Consider the following 23522-nt stretch of genomic DNA (forward strand, 5'->3'; position numbering starts at 1 on the left):
TTACAAAGATTGTCATTAGCCATGTTTGAAGTCATTGTTTACAAAGATTGTCGGCGGCCATGTTGGACGTCATTGTTTACAAAGATTGTTGGCGGGCATGTTGGCAGTCATTGTTTACAAAGATTGTCATTGTACATGTTTGAAGTCACTGTTTACAAAGATTGTCATTGGCCATGTTTGAAGTTATTGTTTTTCAAAGATTGTCATTGGCCATGTTTGAAGTCATCGTTTACAAAGATTGTTGGCGGCCATGTTGGAAATCATTGTTTACAAAGATTGTCATTGGCCATGTTCGAAGTTATTGTTTCTAAAGATTGTCATTGGCCATGTTTGAAGTCATTGTTTACAAAGATTGTCATTGGCCATGTTTGAAGTTATTGTTTACAATGATTGTCATTGGCCATGTTTGAAGTCATTGTTTACAAAGATTGTTGGCGGCCATGTTGGAAATCATTGTTTACAAAAATTGTCATTGGCCATGTTTGAATTCATTGTTTACAAAGATTGTTGGCGGCCATGTTGGAAGTCATTGTTTACAAAGAGTGTCGGCGGCCATGTTGGAAGTCATTGTTTACAAAGATTGCCATTAGCCATGTTTGAAGTTATTGTTTACAAAGATTGTCGGCGGCCATGTTGGAAGTCATTGTTTACAAAGATTGTTGGCGGGCATGTTGGAAATCATTGTTTACAAAGATTGTCATTGGCCATGTTTGAAGTTGTTGTTTCCAAAGATTGTCATTGGCCATGTTTGAAGTCATTGTTTACAAAGATTGTCATTGGCCATGTTCGAAGTTAATGTTTACAATGATTGTGATTGGCCATGTTTGAAGTTATTGTTTACAAAGATTGTTGGCGGCCATGTTTGAAGTTATTGTTTACAAAGATTGTCATTGTCAATGTTTGAAGTTATTGTTTACAAAAATTGTCGGTGGCCATGTTGGAAGTCATTGTTTACAAAGATTGTCGTTGGCCATGTTTGAAGTCATTGTTTACAAAGATTGTCATTGGCCATGTTTGAAGTCATTGTTTAAAAAGATTGTTGGCGGCCATGTTGGAAGTCATTGTTTACAAAGAGTGTCGGCGGCCATGTTGGAAGTCATTGTTTACAAAGTTTGTCATTAGCCATGTTTGAAGTCATTGTTTACAAAGATTGTCGGCGGCCATGTTGGAAGTCATTGTTTACAAAGATTGTTGGCGGGCATGTTGGAAGTCATTGTTTACAAAGATTGTCATTGTACATGTTTGAAGTCACTGTTTACAAAGATTGTCATTCGCCATGTTTGAAGTTATTGTTTTTCAAAGATTGTCATTGGCCATGTTTGAAGTCATCGTTTACAAAGATTGTTGGCGGCCATGTTGGAAATCATTGTTTACAAAGATTGTCATTGGCCATGTTCGAAGTTATTGTTTCCAAAGATTGTCATTGGCCATGTTTGAAGTCATTGTTTACAAAGATTGTCATTGGCCATGTTTGAAGTTATTGTTTACAATGATTGTCATTGGCCATGTTCGAAGTCATTGTTTACAAAGATTGTTGGCGGCCATGTTGGAAATCATTGTTTACAAAAATTGTCATTGGCCATGTTTGAAGTCATTGTTTACAAAGAATGTTGGCGGCCATGTTGGAAATCATTGTTTACAAAGAGTGTCGGCGGCCATGTTGGAAGTCATTGTTTACAAAGATTGTCATTAGCCATGTTTGAAGTCATTGTTTACAAAGATTGTCGGCGGCCATGTTGGACGTCATTGTTTACAAAGATTGTTGGCGGGCATGTTGGCAGTCATTGTTTACAAAGATTGTCATTGTACATGTTTGAAGTCACTGTTTACAAAGATTGTCATTGGCCATGTTTGAAGTTATTGTTTTTCAAAGATTGTCATTGGCCATGTTTGAAGTCATCGTTTACAAAGATTGTTGGCGGCCATGTTGGAAATCATTGTTTACAAAGATTGTCATTGGCCATGTTCGAAGTTATTGTTTCTAAAGATTGTCATTGGCCATGTTTGAAGTCATTGTTTACAAAGATTGTCATTGGCCATGTTTGAAGTTATTGTTTACAATGATTGTCATTGGCCATGTTTGAAGTCATTGTTTACAAAGATTGTTGGCGGCCATGTTGGAAATCATTGTTTACAAAAATTGTCATTGGCCATGTTTGAATTCATTGTTTACAAAGATTGTTGGCGGCCATGTTGGAAGTCATTGTTTACAAAGAGTGTCGGCGGCCATGTTGGAAGTCATTGTTTACAAAGATTGCCATTAGCCATGTTTGAAGTTATTGTTTACAAAGATTGTCGGCGGCCATGTTGGAAGTCATTGTTTACAAAGATTGTTGGCGGGCATGTTGGAAGTCATTGTTTACAAAGATTGTCATTGTACATGTTTGAAGTCACTGTTTACAAAGATTGTCATTGGCCATGTTTGAAGTCATTGTTTACAAAGATTGTCATTCGCCATGTTTAAAGTTATTGTTTTTCAAAGATTGTCATTGGCCATGTTTGAAGTCATCGTTTACAAAGATTGTTGGCGGCCATGTTGGAAATCATTGTTTACAAAGATTGTCATTGGCCATGTTTGAAGTTATTGTTTCCAAAGATTGAAATTGGCCATGTTTGAAGTCATTGTTTACAAAGATTGTCATTGGCCATGTTTGAAGTTATTGTTTCAAAAGATTGTCATTGGCCATGTTTGAAGTCATTGTTTACAAAGATTGTCATTGGCCATGTTTGAAGTTATTGTTTACAATGATTTTCATTGGCCATGTTTGAAGTCATTGTTTACAAAGATTGTTGGTGGCCATGTTGGAAGTCATTGTTTACAAAGAGTGTAGGCGGCCATGTTGGAAGTCATTGTTTACGAAGATTGTCATTAGCCATGTTTGAAGTCATTGTTTACAAAGATTGTCGGCAGCCATGTTGGAAGTCATTGTTTACAAAGATTGTTGGCGAGCTTGTTGGAAGTCATTGTTTACAAAGATTGTCATTGTACATGTTTGAAGTCACTGTTTACAAAGATTGTCATTGGCCGTGTTTGAAGTCATTGTTTACAAAGATTTTCATTGGCCATGTTTGAAGTCATCGTTTACAAAGATTGTTGGCGGCCATGTTGGAAATCATTGTTTACAAAGATTGTCATTGGCCATGTTTGAAGTTATTGTTTACAATGATTGTCATTGTCAATGTTTGAAGTTATTGTTTAAAAAGATTGTCAGCGGCCATGTTGGAAGTCATTGTTTACAAAGATTGTCATTGGCCATGTTTGAAGTTATTGTTTAAAAAGATTGTCAGCGGCCATGTTGGAAGTCATTTTTAACAAAGATTGTCAGCGGCCATGTTGGAAGTATTGTTTACAAAGATTGTCATTGGCCATGTTTGAAGTTATTGTTTCCAAAGATTGTCATTGGCCATGTTTGAAGTCATTGTTTACAAAGATTGTCATTGGCCATGTTTGAAGTTATTGTTTACAATGATTGTCATTGGCCATGTTTGAAGTCATTGTTTACAAAGATTGTCGGCGGCCATGTTGGAAGTCATTGTTTACAAAGATTGTTGGCGGGCATGTTGGAAGTCATTGTTTACAAAGATTGTCATTGTACATGTTTGAAGTCATTGTTTACAAAGATTGTCATTCGCCATGTTTGAAGTTATTGTTTTTCAAAGATTCTCATTGGCCATGTTTGAAGTCATCGTTTACAAAGATTGTCGGCGGCCATGTTGGAAGTCATTGTTTACAAAGATTGTCATTAGCCATGTTTGAAGTCATTGTTTACAAAGATTGTCGGCGGCCATGTTGGAAGTCATTGTTTACAAAGATTGTTGGCGGGAATGTTGGAAGTCATTGTTTACAAAGATTGTCATTGTACATGTTTGAAGTCACTGTTTACAATGATTGTCATTGGCCATGTTTGAAGTCATTGTTTACAAAGGTTGTCATTTGCCATGTATGAAGTTATTGTTTTTCAAAGATTCTCATTGGCCATTTGTGAAGTCATCGTTTACAAAGATTGTTGGCGGCCATGTTGGAAATCATTTATTTACAAAAATTGTCATTGGCCATGTTTGAAGTTATTGTTTCCAAAGATTGTCATTGGCCATGTTGGAAATCATTGTTTACAAAGATTGTCATTGGCCATGTTTGAAGTTAGTTTCCAAAGATTGTCATTGGCCATGTTTGAAGTCAATGTTTACAAAGATTGTCATTGGCCATGTTTGAAGTTATTGTTTACAATGATTGTCATTGGCCATGTTTGAAGTCATTGTTTACAAAAATTGTTGGCGGCCATGTTGGAAGTCATTGTTTACAAAGAGTGTCGGCAGCCATGTTGGAAGTCATTGTTTACAAAGATTGTCATTAGCCATGTTTGAAGTCATTGTTTACAAAGATTGTCGGCGGCCATGTTGGAAGTCATTGTTTACAAAGATTGTTGGCGGGCATGTTGGAAGTCATTGTTTACAAAGATTGTCATTGTACATGTTTGAAGTCACTGTTTACAAAGATTGTCATTGGCCATGTTTCAAGTCATTGTTTACAAAGATTGTCATTGGCCATGTTTGAAGTCATCGTTTACAAAGATTGTTGGCGGCCATGTTGGAAATCATTGTTTACAAAGATTGTCATTGGCCATGTTCGAAGTTATTGTTTCTAAAGATTGTCATTGGCCATGTTTGAAGTCATTGTTTACAAAGATTGTCATTGGCCATGTTTGAAGTTATTGTTTACAATGATTGTCATTGGCCATGTTTGAAGTCATTGTTGACAAAGATTGTTGGCGGCCATGTTGGAAATCATTGTTTACAAAAATTGTCATTGGCCATGTTTGAATTCATTGTTTACAAAGATTGTTGGCGGCCATGTTGGAAGTCATTGTTTACAAAGAGTGTCGGCGGCCATGTTGGAAGTCATTGTTTACAAAGATTGCCATTAGCCATGTTTGAAGTTATTGTTTACAAAGATTGTCGGCGGCCATGTTGGAAGTCATTGTTTACAAAGATTGTTGGCGGGCATGTTGGAAGTCATTGTTTACAAAGATTGTCATTGTACATGTTTGAAGTCACTGTTTACAAAGATTGTCATTGGCCATGTTTGAAGTCATTGTTTACAAAGATTGTCATTCGCCATGTTTAAAGTTATTGTTTTTCAAAGATTGTCATTGGCCATGTTTGAAGTCATCGTTTACAAAGATTGTTGGCGGCCATGTTGGAAATCATTGTTTACAAAGATTGTCATTGGCCATGTTTGAAGTTATTGTTTCCAAAGATTGAAATTGGCCATGTTTGAAGTCATTGTTTACAAAGATTGTCATTGGCCATGTTTGAAGTTATTGTTTCAAAAGATTGTCATTGGCCATGTTTGAAGTCATTGTTTACAAAGATTGTCATTGGCCATGTTTGAAGTTATTGTTTACAATGATTTTCATTGGCCATGTTTGAAGTCATTGTTTACAAAGATTGTTGGTGGCCATGTTGGAAGTCATTGTTTACAAAGAGTGTAGGCGGCCATGTTGGAAGTCATTGTTTACGAAGATTGTCATTAGCCATGTTTGAAGTCATTGTTTACAAAGATTGTCGGCAGCCATGTTGGAAGTCATTGTTTACAAAGATTGTTGGCGAGCTTGTTGGAAGTCATTGTTTACAAAGATTGTCATTGTACATGTTTGAAGTCACTGTTTACAAAGATTGTCATTGGCCGTGTTTGAAGTCATTGTTTACAAAGATTTTCATTGGCCATGTTTGAAGTCATCGTTTACAAAGATTGTTGGCGGCCATGTTGGAAATCATTGTTTACAAAGATTGTCATTGGCCATGTTTGAAGTTATTGTTTACAATGATTGTCATTGTCAATGTTTGAAGTTATTGTTTAAAAAGATTGTCATTGGCCATGTTTGAAGTTATTGTTTAAAAAGATTGTCAGCGGCCATGTTGGAAGTCATTGTTAACAAAGATTGTCAGCGGCCATGTTGGAAGTATTGTTTACAAAGATTGTCATTGGCCATGTTTGAAGTTATTGTTTCCAAAGATTGTCATTGGCCATGTTTGAAGTCATTGTTTACAAAGATTGTCATTGGCCATGTTTGAAGTTATTGTTTACAATGATTGTCATTGGCCATGTTTGAAGTCATTGTTTACAAAGATTGTCGGCGGCCATGTTGGAAGTCATTGTTTACAAAGATTGTTGGCGGGCATGTTGGAAGTCATTGTTTACAAAGATTGTCATTGTACATGTTTGAAGTCATTGTTTACAAAGATTGTCATTCGCCATGTTTGAAGTTATTGTTTTTCAAAGATTCTCATTGGCCATGTTTGAAGTCATCGTTTACAAAGATTGTCGGCGGCCATGTTGGAAGTCATTGTTTACAAAGATTGTCATTAGCCATGTTTGAAGTCATTGTTTACAAAGATTGTCGGCGGCCATGTTGGAAGTCATTGTTTACAAAGATTGTTGGCGGGAATGTTGGAAGTCATTGTTTACAAAGATTGTCATTGTACATGTTTGAAGTCACTGTTTACAATGATTGTCATTGGCCATGTTTGAAGTCATTGTTTACAAAGGTTGTCATTTGCCATGTATGAAGTTATTGTTTTTCAAAGATTCTCATTGGCCATTTGTGAAGTCATCGTTTACAAAGATTGTTGGCGGCCATGTTGGAAATCATTTATTTACAAAAATTGTCATTGGCCATGTTTGAAGTTATTGTTTCCAAAGATTGTCATTGGCCATGTTGGAAATCATTGTTTACAAAGATTGTCATTGGCCATGTTTGAAGTTAGTTTCCAAAGATTGTCATTGGCCATGTTTGAAGTCAATGTTTACAAAGATTGTCATTGGCCATGTTTGAAGTTATTGTTTACAATGATTGTCATTGGCCATGTTTGAAGTCATTGTTTACAAAAATTGTTGGCGGCCATGTTGGAAGTCATTGTTTACAAAGAGTGTCGGCAGCCATGTTGGAAGTCATTGTTTACAAAGATTGTCATTAGCCATGTTTGAAGTCATTGTTTACAAAGATTGTCGGCGGCCATGTTGGAAGTCATTGTTTACAAAGATTGTTGGCGGGCATGTTGGAAGTCATTGTTTACAAAGATTGTCATTGTACATGTTTGAAGTCACTGTTTACAAAGATTGTCATTGGCCATGTTTCAAGTCATTGTTTACAAAGATTGTCATTGGCCATGTTTGAAGTCATCGTTTACAAAGATTGTTGGCGGCCATGTTGGAAATCATTGTTTACAAAGATTGTCATTGGCCATGTTCGAAGTTATTGTTTCTAAAGATTGTCATTGGCCATGTTTGAAGTCATTGTTTACAAAGATTGTCATTGGCCATGTTTGAAGTTATTGTTTACAATGATTGTCATTGGCCATGTTTGAAGTCATTGTTGACAAAGATTGTTGGCGGCCATGTTGGAAATCATTGTTTACAAAAATTGTCATTGGCCATGTTTGAATTCATTGTTTACAAAGATTGTTGGTGGCCATGTTGGAAGTCATTGTTTACAAAGAGTGTCGGCGGCCATGTTGGAAGTCATTGTTTACAAAGATTGCCATTAGCCATGTTTGAAGTTATTGTTTACAAAGATTGTCGGCGGCCATGTTGGAAGTCATTGTTTACAAAGATTGTTGGCGGGCATGTTGGAAGTCATTGTTTACAAAGATTGTCATTGTACATGTTTGAAGTCACTGTTTACAAAGATTGTCATTGGCCATGTTTGAAGTCATTGTTTACAAAGATTGTCATTCGCCATGTTTAAAGTTATTGTTTTTCAAAGATTGTCATTGGCCATGTTTGAAGTCATCGTTTACAAAGATTGTTGGCGGCCATGTTGGAAATCATTGTTTACAAAGATTGTCATTGGCCATGTTTGAAGTTATTGTTTCCAAAGATTGAAATTGGCCATGTTTGAAGTCATTGTTTACAAAGATTGTCATTGGCCATGTTTGAAGTTTTTGTTTCAAAAGATTGTCATTGGCCATGTTTGAAGTCATTGTTTACAAAGATTGTCATTGGCCATGTTTGAAGTTATTGTTTACAATGATTTTCATTGGCCATGTTTGAAGTCATTGTTTACAAAGATTGTTGGTGGCCATGTTGGAAGTCATTGTTTACAAAGAGTGTAGGCGGCCATGTTGGAAGTCATTGTTTACGAAGATTGTCATTAGCCATGTTTGAAGTCATTGTTTACAAAGATTGTCGGCAGCCATGTTGGAAGTCATTGTTTACAAAGATTGTTGGCGAGCTTGTTGGAAGTCATTGTTTACAAAGATTGTCATTGTACATGTTTGAAGTCACTGTTTACAAAGATTGTCATTGGCCGTGTTTGAAGTCATTGTTTACAAAGATTTTCATTGGCCATGTTTGAAGTCATCGTTTACAAAGATTGTTGGCGGCCATGTTGGAAATCATTGTTTACAAAGATTGTCATTGGCCATGTTTGAAGTTATTGTTTACAATGATTGTCATTGTCAATGTTTGAAGTTATTGTTTAAAAAGATTGTCAGCGGCCATGTTGGAAGTCATTGTTTACAAGGATTGTCATTGGCCATGTTTGAAGTTATTGTTTAAAAAGATTGTCAGCGGCCATGTTGGAAGTCATTGTTAACAAAGATTGTCAGCGGCCATGTTGGAAGTATTGTTTACAAAGATTGTCATTGGCCATGTTTGAAGTTATTGTTTCCAAAGATTGTCATTGGCCATGTTTGAAGTCATTGTTTACAAAGATTGTCATTGGCCATGTTTGAAGTTATTGTTTACAATGATTGTCATTGGCCATGTTTGAAGTCATTGTTTACAAAGATTGTCGGCGGCCATGTTGGAAGTCATTGTTTACAAAGATTGTTGGCGGGCATGTTGGAAGTCATTGTTTACAAAGATTGTCATTGTACATGTTTGAAGTCACTGTTTACAAAGATTGTCATTGGCCATGTTTGAAGTCATTGTTTACAAAGATTGTCATTCGCCATGTTTGAAGTTATTGTTTTTCAAAGATTCTCATTGGCCATGTTTGAAGTCATCGTTTACAAAGATTGTTGGCGGCCATGTTGGAAGTCATTGTTTACAAAGATTGTCATTAGCCATGTTTGAAGTCATTGTTTACAAAGATTGTCGGCGGCCATGTTGGAAGTCATTGTTTACAAAGATTGTTGGCGGGAATGTTGGAAGTCATTGTTTACAAAGATTGTCATTGTACATGTTTGAAGTCACTGTTTACAATGATTGTCATTGGCCATGTTTGAAGTCATTGTTTACAAAGGTTGTCATTTGCCATGTATGAAGTTATTGTTTTTCAAAGATTCTCATTGGCCATTTGTGAAGTCATCGTTTACAAAGATTGTTGGCGGCCATGTTGGAAATCATTTATTTACAAAAATTGTCATTGGCCATGTTTGAAGTTATTGTTTCCAAAGATTGTCATTGGCCATGTTGGAAATCATTGTTTACAAAGATTGTCATTGGCCATGTTTGAAGTTAGTTTCCAAAGATTGTCATTGGCCATGTTTGAAGTTATTGTTTACAATGATTGTCATTGGCCATGTTTGAAGTCATTGTTTACAAAAATTGTTGGCGGCCATGTTGGAAGTCATTGTTTACAAAGAGTGTCGGCAGCCATGTTGGAAGTCATTGTTTACAAAGATTGTCATTAGCCATGTTTGAAGTCATTGTTTACAAAGATTGTCGGCGGCCATGTTGGAAGTCATTGTTTACAAAGATTGTTGGCGGGCATGTTGGAAGTCATTGTTTACAAAGATTGTCATTGTACATGTTTGAAGTCACTGTTTACAAAGATTGTCATTGGCCATGTTTCAAGTCATTGTTTACAAAGATTGTCATTGGCCATGTTTGAAGTCATCGTTTACAAAGATTGTTGGCAGCCATGTTGGAAATCATTGTTTACAAAGATTGTCATTGGCCATGTTTGAAGTTATTGTTTCCAAAGATTGTCATTGGCCATGTTTGAAGTCATTGTTTACAAAGTTTGTCATTGGCCATGTTTAAAGTTATTATTTACAATGATTATCATTGGCAATGTTTGAAGTTATTGTTTACAAAGATTGTCATTGTCCATGTTTGAAGTTATTGTTTACAAAGATTGTCAGCGGCCATGTTTGAAGTCATTGTATACAAAGATTGTCATTGGCCATGTTGTAATTGTCATTGTTTACAAAGATTGTCAATGGCCTTGTTTGAAGTCATTGTTTAAAAAGATTGTCGGTGGCCATGTTTAAAGTCATTTTTAAAAAAGATTTTCAGCGGCCATGTTGGAAGTCATTGTTTACAAAGATTGTCGTTGGCTATGTTTGAATTCATTGTTTACAAAGATTTTTGGCGGCCATGTTGGAAATTATTGTTTACAAAGATTGTCGTTGGCCATGTTTGAAGTCATTGTTTACAAAGATTGTCATTGGCCATGTTTGAAGTCATTGTTTACAAAGATTGTTGGCGGCCATGTTGGAAATCTTTGTTTACAAAGATTGTCGGCAGCCATGTTGGAAGCCATTTTTTTTACAAAGATTGTCATTGGCCATGTTTGAAGTCATTGTTTACAAAGATTGTTGGCGGCCTTGTTGGAAGTCATTGTTTACAAAGATTGTCATTGGCGATGTTTGAAGTCATTGTTTACAAAGATTGTCGGTGGCCATTTTGGAAATCATTGTTTACAAAGATTGTCGTTGGCCATGTTTGAAGTCATTGTTTACAAAGATTGTTGGTGGCCATGTTGGAAGTCATTGTTTACAAAGATTGTCATTGGCCATGTTGGAAGTCATTGTTTACAAAGATTGTTGGCGGCCTTGTTGGAAGTCATTGTTTACAAAGATTGTCATTGGCCATGTTTGAAGTCATTGTTTACAAAGATTGTCGGTGGCCATTTTGGAAATCATTGTTTACAAAGATTGTCGTTGGCCATGTTTGAAGTCATTGTTTACAAAGATTGTTGGTGGCCATGTTGGAAGTCATTGTTTACAAAGATTGTCATTGGCCATGTTGGAAGTCATTGTTTACAAAGATTGTCATTGGCCATGTTGGAAGTCATTGTTTACAAAGATTGTCATCAGCCATGTTTGAAGTTATGGTTTAAAAGATTGTCATTGGCCTTGTTTGAAGTTATTGTTTACAAACATTGTCGGTGGCCATGTTTAAAGTCATTGTTTAAAAAGATTTTCAGCGGCCATGTTGGAAGTCATTGTTTACAAAGATTGTCGTTGGCCATGTTTGAAGTCATTGTTTACAAAGATTGTCATTGGCCATGTTTGAAGTCATTGTTTACAAAGATTGTTGGCGGCCATGTTGGAAATCATTGTTTACAAAGATTGTCATTGGCCATGTTTGAAGTCATTGTTTACAATGATTGTCGGCGGCCATCTTGGAAGTCATTGTTTACAAAAATTGACGTCGACCACGTTGGAAGTCATTGTTTGCAAAGATCGCCATTGGCCATATTCGAAGTCATTGTTTACAAAGATTGTCGGAGGCCATGTTGGAAGTCATTGTTTACAAAGACTGTCGTTGGCAATGTTTGAAGTCAATGTTTACAAAGATTGTAGGCGGCCATGTTGGAAGTCATTGTTTACAAAGATTGCCATTGGCCATATTTGAAGTTATAGTTTACAAAGATTGTCATTGGCCATGTTTGAAGTCATTGTTTACAAAGATTGTCAGTGGCCATGTTGGAAGTTATTGTTTACAAAGATTGTCAGCGGCCATGTTTGAAGTCATTGTTTACAAAAATTGTTGGCGGCCATGTTGAAAATCATTGTTTACAAAGATTGTCGGCGGCCATGTTGGAAGTCATTGTTTACAAAGATTGTCATTGGCCATGTTTGAAGTCATTGTATACAAAGATTGTCGGTGGCCATGTTGGAAGTCATTGTTTACAAAGATTGTCGTTGGCCATGTTTGAAGTCAATGTTTACAAAGATTGTCTGCTACCATGTTGGAAGTCATTGTTTACAAAAATTGTCTGCTACCATGTTGGAAGTCATTGTTTACTAACATTGTCATTGGCCATGTTTGAAGTTATTGTTAACAAAGATTGTCATTTGCCATGTTTGAAATCATTGTTTACAAAAATTGTCGGCGGCCATGTTTGAAGTCATTGTTTACAAAGATTGTCTTTGGCCATGTTTGAAGTTATTGTTTACAAAGATTGTTGGCAGCCATGTTGGAAGTCATTGTTTACAAAGATTGTTGGCGGGCATGTTGGAAGTCATTGTTTAAAAAGATTGTCATTGGCCATGTTTGAAGTTATAGTGTACAAAGATTGTCATTGGCCATGTTTGAAGTCATTGTTTACAAAGATTGTTGGCGGGCATGTTGGAAGTCATTGTTTACAAAGATTGTCATTGGCCATGTTTGAAGTCATTTTTTACAAAGATTGTCGGTGGCCATGTTGGAAGTTATTGTTTACAAAGATTGTTGGTGGCCAAGTTTAAAGCCATTGTTTAAAAAGATTGTCACCGGCCATGATTGAAGTTATTGTTTACAAAGATTGTCGTTGTCCATGTTTGAAGTCATTGTTTACAAAGATTGTTGGTGGCCATGTTGGAAATCATTGTTTACAGAGATTGTCATTGGCCATGTTTGAAGTCATTATTTACGAAGATTGTCGGCGGCCATGTTGGAAGTCATTGTTTAAAAAGAGTGTCGGCGGCCATGTTGGAAGTCATTGTTTACAAAGATTGTTGGCGGGCATGTTGGAAGTCATCGTTTACAAAGATTGTCATTGTACATGTTTGAAGTCACTGTTTACAAAGATTGTCATTGGCCATGTTTGAAGTCATTGTTTACAAAGATTGTCATTCGTCATGTTTGAAGTTGTTTTTCAAAGATTGTCATTGGCCATGTTTGAAGTCATTGTTTACAAAGATTGTCATGGGCCATGTTTGAAGTTATTGTTTACAAAGATTGTCAGCGGCCATGTTATAAGTCATTGTTTACAAAAATTGTCAATGGCCATGTTTGAAGTCATTGTTTACAAAGATTGTCATTGGCCATGTTTGAAGTCATTGTTTACAAAGATTGTCGGCGGCCATGTTGGAAGTTATTGTTTACAAAGATTGTCGGAGACCATGTTTGAAGTTATTGTTTACAAAGATTGCCATTGGCCATATTTGAAGTTATAGTTTACAAAGATTGTCATTGGCCATGTTTGAAGTCATTGTTTACAAAGATTGTTGGCGGCCATGTTGGAAGTCATTGTTTACAAAGAGTGTCGGCGGCCATGTTGGAAGTCATTAATTACAAAGATTGTCATTGGCCATGTTTGAAGTCATTGTTTACAAAGATTGTCGGTGGACATGTTGGAAATCATTGTTTACAAAGATTGTCATCGGCCATGTTGGAAGTCATTGTTTACAAAGATTTTCATTGGCCATGTTTGAAGTTTTTGTTTACAAAGATTGTCATTGGCCATGTTTGAAGTCATTGTTTACAAAAATTGTCGGCGGCCATGTTTGAAGTCATTGTTTACAAAGATTGTCATTGGCCATGTTTGAAGTTATTGTTTACAAAGATTGTTGGCAGCCATGTTGGAAGTCATTGTTTACAAAGATTGTTGGCGGGCATGTTGGAAGTCATTGTTTACAAAGATTGTCATTGGCCATGTTTGAAGTCATTGTTTACAAAAATTGTCATTCGCCATGTTTGAAGTTATTGTTTATCAAAGATTGTCATTGGCCATGTTTGAAGTCATCGTTTACAAAGATTGTTGGCGGCCAAGTTGGAAGTCATTGTTTACAAAGATTGTAATTGGCCATGTTTGAAGTCATTGTTTACAAAGTCTGTCATTGGCAATGTTTGAAGTCATTGTTTACAAAGTTTGTCATTGGCCATGTTTAAAGTTATTGTTTACAATGATTGTCATTGGCCATGTTTGAAGTTATTGTGTACAAAGATTGTCGGCGTCCATGTTTGAAGTTATTATTTACAAAGATTGTCATTGTCCATGTTTGAAGTTATTGTTTACAAAGATTGTCAGCGGCCATGTTTAAAGTCATTGTTTACAAAGATTGTCATTGGCCATGTTTGAAGTCATTGTTTACAAAGATTGTCTGCGACCATGTTGGAAGTCATTGTTTACAAAGATTGTCGGCGACCATGTTGGAAGTTATTGTTAACAAAGATTGTCATTGGCCATGTTTGAAGTCATTGTTTACAAAGATTGTCATTGGCCATGTTTGAAGTCAATGTTTACAAAGATTGTCTGCTACCATGTTGGAAGTCATTGTTTACAAAGATTGTCTGCTACCATGTTGGAAGTCATTGTTTACTAACATTGTCATTGGCCATGTTTGAAGTTATTGTTTACAAAGATTGTCATTTGCCATGTTTGAAATCATTGTTTACAAAAATTGTCGGCGGCCATGTTTGAAGTCATTGTTTACAAAGATTGTCATTGGCCATGTTTGAAGTTATTGTTTACAAAGATTGTTGGCAGCCATGTTGGAAGTCATTGTTTACAAAGATTGTTGGCGGGCATGTTGGAAGTCATTGTTTAAAAAGATTGTCATTGGCCATGTTTGAAGTTATAGTTTACAAAGATTGTCATTGGCCATGTTTGAAGTCATTGTTTACAAAGATTATCGGTGGCCATGTTGGAAGTCATTGTTTACAAAGATTGTCATTGGCCATGTTTGAAGTTATTGTTTACAAAGATTGTTGGCGGCCATGTTGGAAGTCATTGTTTACAAAGATTGTTGGCGGGCATGTTGGAAGTCATTGTTTACAAAGATTGTCATTGGCCATGTTTGAAGTCATTTTTTAAAAAGATTGTCGGTGGCCATGTTGGAAGTTATTGTTTACAAAGATTGTTGGTGGCCAAGTTTAAAGCCATTGTTTAAAAAGATTGTCACCGGCCATGATTGAAGTTATTGTTTACAAAGATTGTCGTTGTCCATGTTGGAAGTCATTGTTTACAAAGATTGTTGGTGGCCATGTTGGAAATCATTGTTTACAAAGATTGTCACCGGCCATGATTGAAGTTATTGTTTACAAAGATTGTCGTTGTCCATGTTGGAAGTCATTGTTTACAAAGACTGTCGTTGGCAATGTTTGAAGTCAATGTTTACAAAGATTGTAGGCGGCCATGTTGGAAGTCATTGTTTACAAAGATTGCCATTGGCCATATTTGAAGTTATAGTTTACAAAGATTGTCATTGGCCATGTTTGAAGTCATTGTTTACAAAGATTGTCAGCGGCCATGTTGGAAGTTATTGTTTACAAAGATTGTCAGCGGCCATGTTTGAAGTCATTGTTTACAAAAATTGTTGGCGGCCATGTTGAAAATCATTGTTTACAAAGATTGTCATTGGCCATGTTTGAAGTAATTGTTTACAAAGATTGTCAGCGGCCATGTTGGAGGTCATTGTTTACAAAGATTGTCATTGGCCATGTTTGAAGTCATTGTATACAAAGATTGTCGGTGGCCATGTTGGAAGTCATTGTTTACAAAGATTGTCGTGGGCCATGTTTGAAGTCATTGTTTACAAAGATTGTCATTGGCCATGTTTGAAGTCATTGTTTACAAAGATTGTTGGCGGCCATGTTAGAAATCATTGTTTACAAAAATTGTCTTGGCCATGTTTGAAGTCATTGTTTACAAAGATTGTTGGCGGCCATGTTGGAAGTCATTGTTTACAAAGAGTGTCGGCGGCCATGTTGGAAGTCATTAATTACAAAGATTGTCATTGGCCATGTTTGAAGTCATTGTTTACAAAGATTGTCATCGGCCATGTTGGAAGTCATTGTTTACAAAGATTTTCATTGGCCATGTTTGAAGTTTTTGTTTACAAAGATTGTCATTGGCCATGTTTGAAGTCATTGTTTACAAAAATTGTCGGCGGCCATGTTTGAAGTCATTGTTTACAAAGATTGTCATTGGCCATGTTTGAAGTTATTGTTTACAAAGATTGTTGGCAGCCATGTTGGAAGTCATTGTTTACAATGATTGTTGGCGGGCATGTTGGAAGTCATTGTTTACAAAGATTGTCATTGGCCATGTTTGAAGTCATTGTTTACAAAAATTGTCATTCGCCATGTTTGAAGTTATTGTTTATCAAAGATTGTCATTTGCCATGTTTGAAATCATTGTTTACAAAAATTGTCGGCGGCCATGTTTGAAGTCATTGTTTACAAAGATTGTCATTGGCCATGTTTGAAGTTATTGTTTACAAAGATTGTTGGCAGCCATGTTGGAAGTCATTGTTTACAAAGATTGTTGGCGGGCATGTTGGAAGTCATTGTTTAAAAAGATTGTCATTGGCCATGTTTGAAGTTATAGTTTACAAAGATTGTCATTGGCCATGTTTGAAGTCATTGTTTACAAAGATTATCGGTGGCCATGTTGGAAGTCATTGTTTACAAAGATTGTCATTGGCCATGTTTGAAGTTATTGTTTACAAAGATTGTTGGCGGCCATGTTGGAAGTCATTGTTTACAAAGATTGTTGGCGGGCATGTTGGAAGTCATTGTTTACAAAGATTGTCATTGGCCATGTTTGAAGTCATTTTTTAAAAAGATTGTCGGTGGCCATGTTGGAAGTTATTGTTTACAAAGATTGTTGGTGGCCAAGTTTAAAGCCATTGTTTAAAAAGATTGTCACCGGCCATGATTGAAGTTATTGTTTACAAAGATTGTCGTTGTCCATGTTGGAAGTCATTGTTTACAAAGATTGTTGGTGGCCATGTTGGAAATCATTGTTTACAAAGATTGTCACCGGCCATGATTGAAGTTATTGTTTACAAAGATTGTCGTTGTCCATGTTGGAAGTCATTGTTTACAAAGACTGTCGTTGGCAATGTTTGAAGTCAATGTTTACAAAGATTGTAGGCGGCCATGTTGGAAGTCATTGTTTACAAAGATTGCCATTGGCCATATTTGAAGTTATAGTTTACAAAGATTGTCATTGGCCATGTTTGAAGTCATTGTTTACAAAGATTGTCAGCGGCCATGTTGGAAGTTATTGTTTACAAAGATTGTCAGCGGCCATGTTTGAAGTCATTGTTTACAAAAATTGTTGGCGGCCATGTTGAAAATCATTGTTTACAAAGATTGTCATTGGCCATGTTTGAAGTAATTGTTTACAAAGATTGTCAGCGGCCATGTTGGAGGTCATTGTTTACAAAGATTGTCATTGGCCATGTTTGAAGTCATTGTATACAAAGATTGTCGGTGGCCATGTTGGAAGTCATTGTTTACAAAGATTGTCGTGGGCCATGTTTGAAGTCATTGTTTACAAAGATTGTCATTGGCCATGTTTGAAGTCATTGTTTACAAAGATTGTTGGCGGCCATGTTAGAAATCATTGTTTACAAAAATTGTCTTGGCCATGTTTGAAGTCATTGTTTACAAAGATTGTTGGCGGCCATGTTGGAAGTCATTGTTTACAAAGAGTGTCGGCGGCCATGTTGGAAGTCATTAATTACAAAGATTGTCATTGGCCATGTTTGAAGTCATTGTTTACAAAGATTGTCATCGGCCATGTTGGAAGTCATTGTTTACAAAGATTTTCATTGGCCATGTTTGAAGTTTTTGTTTACAAAGATTGTCATTGGCCATGTTTGAAGTCATTGTTTACAAAAATTGTCGGCGGCCATGTTTGAAGTCATTGTTTACAAAGATTGTCATTGGCCATGTTTGAAGTTATTGTTTACAAAGATTGTTGGCAGCCATGTTGGAAGTCATTGTTTACAATGATTGTTGGCGGGCATGTTGGAAGTCATTGTTTACAAAGATTGTCATTGGCCATGTTTGAAGTCATTGTTTACAAAAATTGTCATTCGCCATGTTTGAAGTTATTGTTTATCAAAGATTGTCATTGGCCATGTTTGAAGTCATCGTTTACAAAGATTGTTGGCGGCCAAGTTGGAAGTCATTGTTTACAAAGATTGTCATTGGCCATGTTTGAAGTCATTGTTTACAAAGTCTGTCATTGGCAATGTTTGAAGTCATTGTTTACAAAGTTTGTCATTGGCCATGTTTAAAGTTATTGTTTACAATGATTGTCATTGGCAATGTTTGAAGTTATTGTTTACAAAGATTGTCAGCGGCCATGTTTGAAGTCATTGTTTACAAAGATTGTCATTGGCCATGTTTGAAGTCATTGTTTACAAAGATTGTCTGCGACCATGTTGGAAGTCATTGTTTACAAAGATTGTCGGCGACCCTGTTCGAAGTTATTGTTTACAAAGATTGTCATTGGCCATGTTTGAAGTCATTGTTTACAAAGATTGTCATTGGCCATGTTTGAAGTCAATGTTTACAAAGATTGTCTGCTACCATGTTGGAAGTCATTGTTTACAAAGATTGTCTGCTACCATGTTGGAAGTCATTGTTTACTAACATTGTCATTGGCCATGTTTGAAGTTATTGTTTACAAAGATTGTCATTTGCCATGTTTGAAATCATTGTTTACAAAAATTGTCGGCGGCCATGTTTGAAGTCATTGTTTACAAAGATTGTCATTGGCCATGTTTGAAGTTATTGTTTACAAAGATTGTTGGCAGCCATGTTGGAAGTCATTGTTTACAAAGATTGTTGGCGGGCATGTTGGAAGTCATTGTTTAAAAAGATTGTCATTGGCCATGTTTGAAGTTATAGTTTACAAAGATTGTCATTGGCCATGTTTGAAGTCATTGTTTACAAAGATTGTTGGCGGGCATGTTGGAAGTCATTGTTTACAAAGATTGTCATTGGCCATGTTTGAAGTCATTGTTTACAAAGATTGTCATTGGCCATGTTTGAAGTCAATGTTTACAAAGATTGTCTGCTACCATGTTGGAAGTCATTGTTTACAAAGATTGTCTGCTACCATGTTGGAAGTCATTGTTTACTAAGATTGTCATTGGCCATGTTTGAAGTTATTGTTTACAAAGATTGTCATTTGCCATGTTTGAAATCATTGTTTACAAAAATTGTCGGCGGCCATGTTTGAAGTCATTGTTTACAAAGATTGTCATTGGCCATGTTTGAAGTTATTGTTTACAAAGATTGTTGGCAGCCATGTTGGAAGTCATTGTTTACAAAGATTGTTGGCGGGCATGTTGGAAGTCATTGTTTAAAAAGATTGTCATTGGCCATGTTTGAAGTTATAGTTTACAAAGATTGTCATTGGCCATGTTTGAAGTCATTGTTTACAAAGATTGTTGGCGGGCATGTTGGAAGTCATTGTTTACAAAGATTGTCATTGGCCATGTTTGAAGTCATTTTTTACAAAGATTGTCGGTGGCCATGTTGGAAGTTATTGTTTACAAAGATTGTTGGTGGCCAAGTTTCAAGCCATTGTTTAAAAAGATTGTCACCGGCCATGATTGAAGTTATTGTTTACAAATATTGTCGTTGTCCATGTTTGAAGTCATTGTTTACAAAGATTGTTGGTGGCCATGTTGGAAATCATTGTTTACAGAGATTGTCATTGGCCATGTTTGAAGTCATTAGTTACGAAGATTGTCGGCGGCCATGTTGGAAGTCATTGTTTAAAAAGAGTGTCGGCGGCCATGTTGGAAGTCATTGTTTACAAAGATTGTTGGCGGGCATGTTGGAAGTCATCGTTTACAAAGATTGTCATTGTACATGTTTGAAGTCACTGTTTACAAAGATTGTCATTGGCCATGTTTGAAGTCATTGTTTACAAAGATTGTCATTCGTCATGTTTGAAGTTATTGTTTTTCAAAGATTGTCATTGGCCATGTTTGAAGTCATTGTTTACAAAGATTGTCATGGGCCATGTTTGAAGTTATTGTTTACAAAGATTGTCAGCGGCCATGTTATAAGTCATTGTTTACAAAAATTGTCAATGGCCATGTTTGAAGTCATTGTTTACAAAGATTGTCATTGGCCATGTTTGAAGTCATTGTTTACAAAGATTGTCGGCGGCCATGTTGGAAGTTATTGTTTACAAAGATTGTCGGAGACCATGTTGGAAGTTATTGTTTACAAAGATTGCCATTGGCCATATTTGAAGTTATAGTTTACAAAGATTGTCATTGGCCATGTTTGAAGTCATTGTTTACAAAGATTGTTGGCGGCCATGTTGGAAGTCATTGTTTACAAAGAGTGTCGGCGGCCATGTTGGAAGTCATTAATTACAAAGATTGTCATTGGCCATGTTTGAAGTCATTGTTTACAAAGATTGTCGGTGGACATGTTGGAAATCATTGTTTACAAAGATTGTCATCGGCCATGTTGGAAGTCATTCTTTACAAAGATTTTCATTGGCCTAGTTTGAAGTTTTTGTTTACAAAGATTGTCATTGGCCATGTTTGAAGTCATTGTTTACAAAAATTGTCGGCGGCCATGTTTGAAGTCATTGTTTACAAAGATTGTCATTGGCCATGTTTGAAGTTATTGTTTACAAAGATTGTTGGCAGCCATGTTGGAAGTCATTGTTTACAAAGATTGTTGGCGGGCATGTTGGAAGTCATTGTTTACAAAGATTGTCATTGGCCATGTTTGAAGTCATTGTTTACAAAAATTGTCATTCGCCATGTTTGAAGTTATTGTTTATCAAAGATTGTCATTGGCCATGTTTGAAGTCATCGTTTACAAAGATTGTTGGCGGCCAAGTTGGAAGTCATTGTTTACAAAGATTGTCATTGGCCATGTTTGAAGTCATTGTTTACAAAGTCTGTCATTGGCAATGTTTGAAGTCATTGTTTACAAAGTTTGTCATTGGCCATGTTTAAAGTTATTGTTTACAATGATTGTCATTGGCAATGTTTGAAGTTATTGTTTACAAAGATTATCGGCGTCCATGTTTGAAGTTATTGTTTACAAAGATTGTCAGCGGCCATGTTTGAAGTCATTGTTTACAAAGATTGTCATTGGCCATGTTTGAAGTCAATGTTTACAAAGATTGTCTGCTACCATGTTGGAAGTCATTGTTTACAAAGATTGTCTGCTACCATGTTGGAAGTCATTGTTTACTAACATTGTCATTGGCCATGTTTGAAGTTATTGTTTACAAAGATTGTCATTTGCCATGTTTGAAATCATTGTTTACAAAAATTGTCGGCGGCCATGTTTGAAGTCATTGTTTACAAAGATCGTCATTGGCCATGTTTGAAGTTATTGTTTACAAAGATTGTTGGCAGCCATGTTGGAAGTCATTGTTTACAAAGATTGTTGGCGGGCATGTTGGAAGTCATTGTTTAAAAAGATTGTCATTGGCCATGTTTGAAGTTATAGTTTACAAAGATTGTCATTGGCCATGTTTGAAGTCATTGTTTACAAAGATTGTCGGTGGCCATGTTGGAAGTCATTGTTTACAAAGATTGTCTTTGGCCATGTTTGAAGTTATTGTTTACAAAGATTGTTGGCGGCCATGTTGGAAGTCATTGTTTACAAAGATTGTTGGCGGGCATGTTGGAAGTCATTGTTTACAAAGATTGTCATTGGCCATGTTTGAAGTCATTTTTTACAAAGATTGTCGGTGGCCATGTTGGAAGTTATTGTTTACAAAGATTGTTGGTGGCCAAGTTTAAAGCCATTGTTTAAAAAGATTGTCACCGGCCATGATTGAAGTTATTGTTTACAAAGATTGTCGTTGTCCATGTTTGAAATCATTGTTTACAAAGATTGTTGGTGGCGGAAATCATTGTTTACAGAGATTGTCTATGGCCATGTTTGAAGTCATTATTTACGAAGATTGTCGGCGGCCATGTTGGAAGTCATTGTTTAAAAAGAGTGTCGGCGGCCATGTTGGAAGTCATTGTTTACAAAGATTGTTGGCGAGCATGTTGGAAGTCATCGTTTACAAAGATTGTCATTGTACATGTTTGAAGTCACTGTTTACAAAGATTGTCATTGGCCATGTTTGAAGTCATTGTTTACAAAGATTGTCATTCGTCATGTTTGAAGTTATTGTTTTTCAAAGATTGTCATTGGCCATGTTTGAAGTCATTGTTTACAAAGATTGTCATGGGCCATGTTTGAAGTTATTGTTTACAAAGCTTGTCAGCGGCCATGTTATAAGTCATTGTTTACAAAAATTGTCAATGGCCATGTTTGAAGTCATTATTTACGAAGATTGTCGGCGGCCATGTTGGAAGTCATTGTTTAAAAAGAGTGTCAGCGGCCATGTTGGAAGTCATTGTTTACAAAGATTGTTGGCGAGCATGTTGGAAGTCATCGTTTACAAAGATTGTCATTGTACATGTTTGAAGTCACTGTTTACAAAGATTGTCATTGGCCATGTTTGAAGTCATTGTTTACAAAGATTGTCATTCGTCATGTTTGAAGTTATTGTTTTTCAAAGATTGTCATTGGCCATGTTTGAAGTCATTGTTTACAAAGATTGTCATGGGCCATGTTTGAAGTTATTGTTTACAAAGCTTGTCAGCGGCCATGTTATAAGTCATTGTTTACAGAAATTGTCAATGGCCATGTTTGAAGTCATTGTTTACAAAGATTGTCATTGGCCATGTTTGAAGTCATTGTTTACAAAGATTGTCGGCGGCCATGTTGGAAGTTATTGTTTACAAAGATTGTCGGAGACCATGTTGGAAGTTATTGTTTACAAAGATTGTTGGCGGCCATGTTGGAAGTTATTGTTTACAAAGATTGTCATTGGCCATGTTTGAAGTCATTGTCTACAAAGATTGTCATTCGTCATGTTTGAAGTTATTGTTTTTCAAAGATTGTCATTGGCCATGTTTGAAGTAATTGTTTACAAAGATTGTCATGGGCCATGTTTGAAGTTATTGTTTACAAAGATTGTCAGCGGCCATGTTATAAGTCATTGTTTACAAAAATTGTCAATGGCCATGTTTGAAGTCATTGTTTACAAAGATTGTCACTGGCCATGTTTGAAGTCATTGTTTACAAAGATTGTCGGCGGCCATGTTGGAAGTTATTGTTTACAAAGATTGTCGGAGACCATGTTGGAAGTTATTGTTTACAAAGATTGTTGGCGGCTATGTTGGAAGTCATTGTTTACAAAGATTGTCATTGGCCATGTTTGAAGTTATTGTTTACAAAGATTGTTGGCGGCCATGTTTGAAGTCACTGTTTACAAAGATTGTTGGCGGCCATGTTTGAAGTCACTGTTTACAAAGATTGTCATTTGCCATGTTTGAAGTTATTGTTTACAAAGATTGTTGGTGGCCATGTTGGAAGTCATTGTTTACAAAGATTGTCATTGGCCATGTTTGAAGTTATTGTTTATAAAGATTGCCATTGAAGTTATTGTTTACAAAGATTGTCATTGGCCATGTTTGAAGTTATTGTTTACAAATATTGTCATTGGCCATGTTTGAAGTCATTGTTTACAAAGATTGTCATTGGCCATGTTTGAAGTCATTTTTTACAAAGATTGGCATTGGCCATGTTTGAAGTTGTTGTTTACAAAGATTGTCATTGGCCACGTTTAAAGTTATTGTTTACAAAGATTGTTTGCGGCCATGTTTGAAGTCAGTTTACAAAGATTGTCGGCGGCCATGTTGGAAGTCATTGTTTACAAAGATTGTCGGCGGCCATGTTGGAAGTCATTGTTTATAAATATTGTCATTGGCCATGTTTGAAGTCATTGTTTACA

At 36.1% G+C, this 23522-nt stretch overlaps 1 protein-coding gene across 1 annotated transcript in view; it reads right to left on the reverse strand.

Moving 5' to 3' along the window:
• The window catches only part of LOC133652255 (potassium voltage-gated channel subfamily C member 1-like), a 98469-nt gene that overhangs the window by 59324 nt on the left and 15623 nt on the right, over window positions 1-23522 (reverse strand). The gene's annotated exons all lie outside the window — the stretch shown is intronic.

This window comes from Entelurus aequoreus, linkage group LG06 (genome assembly GCF_033978785.1).
Source record: "Entelurus aequoreus isolate RoL-2023_Sb linkage group LG06, RoL_Eaeq_v1.1, whole genome shotgun sequence".
NCBI lineage: Eukaryota > Metazoa > Chordata > Actinopteri > Syngnathiformes > Syngnathidae > Entelurus > Entelurus aequoreus.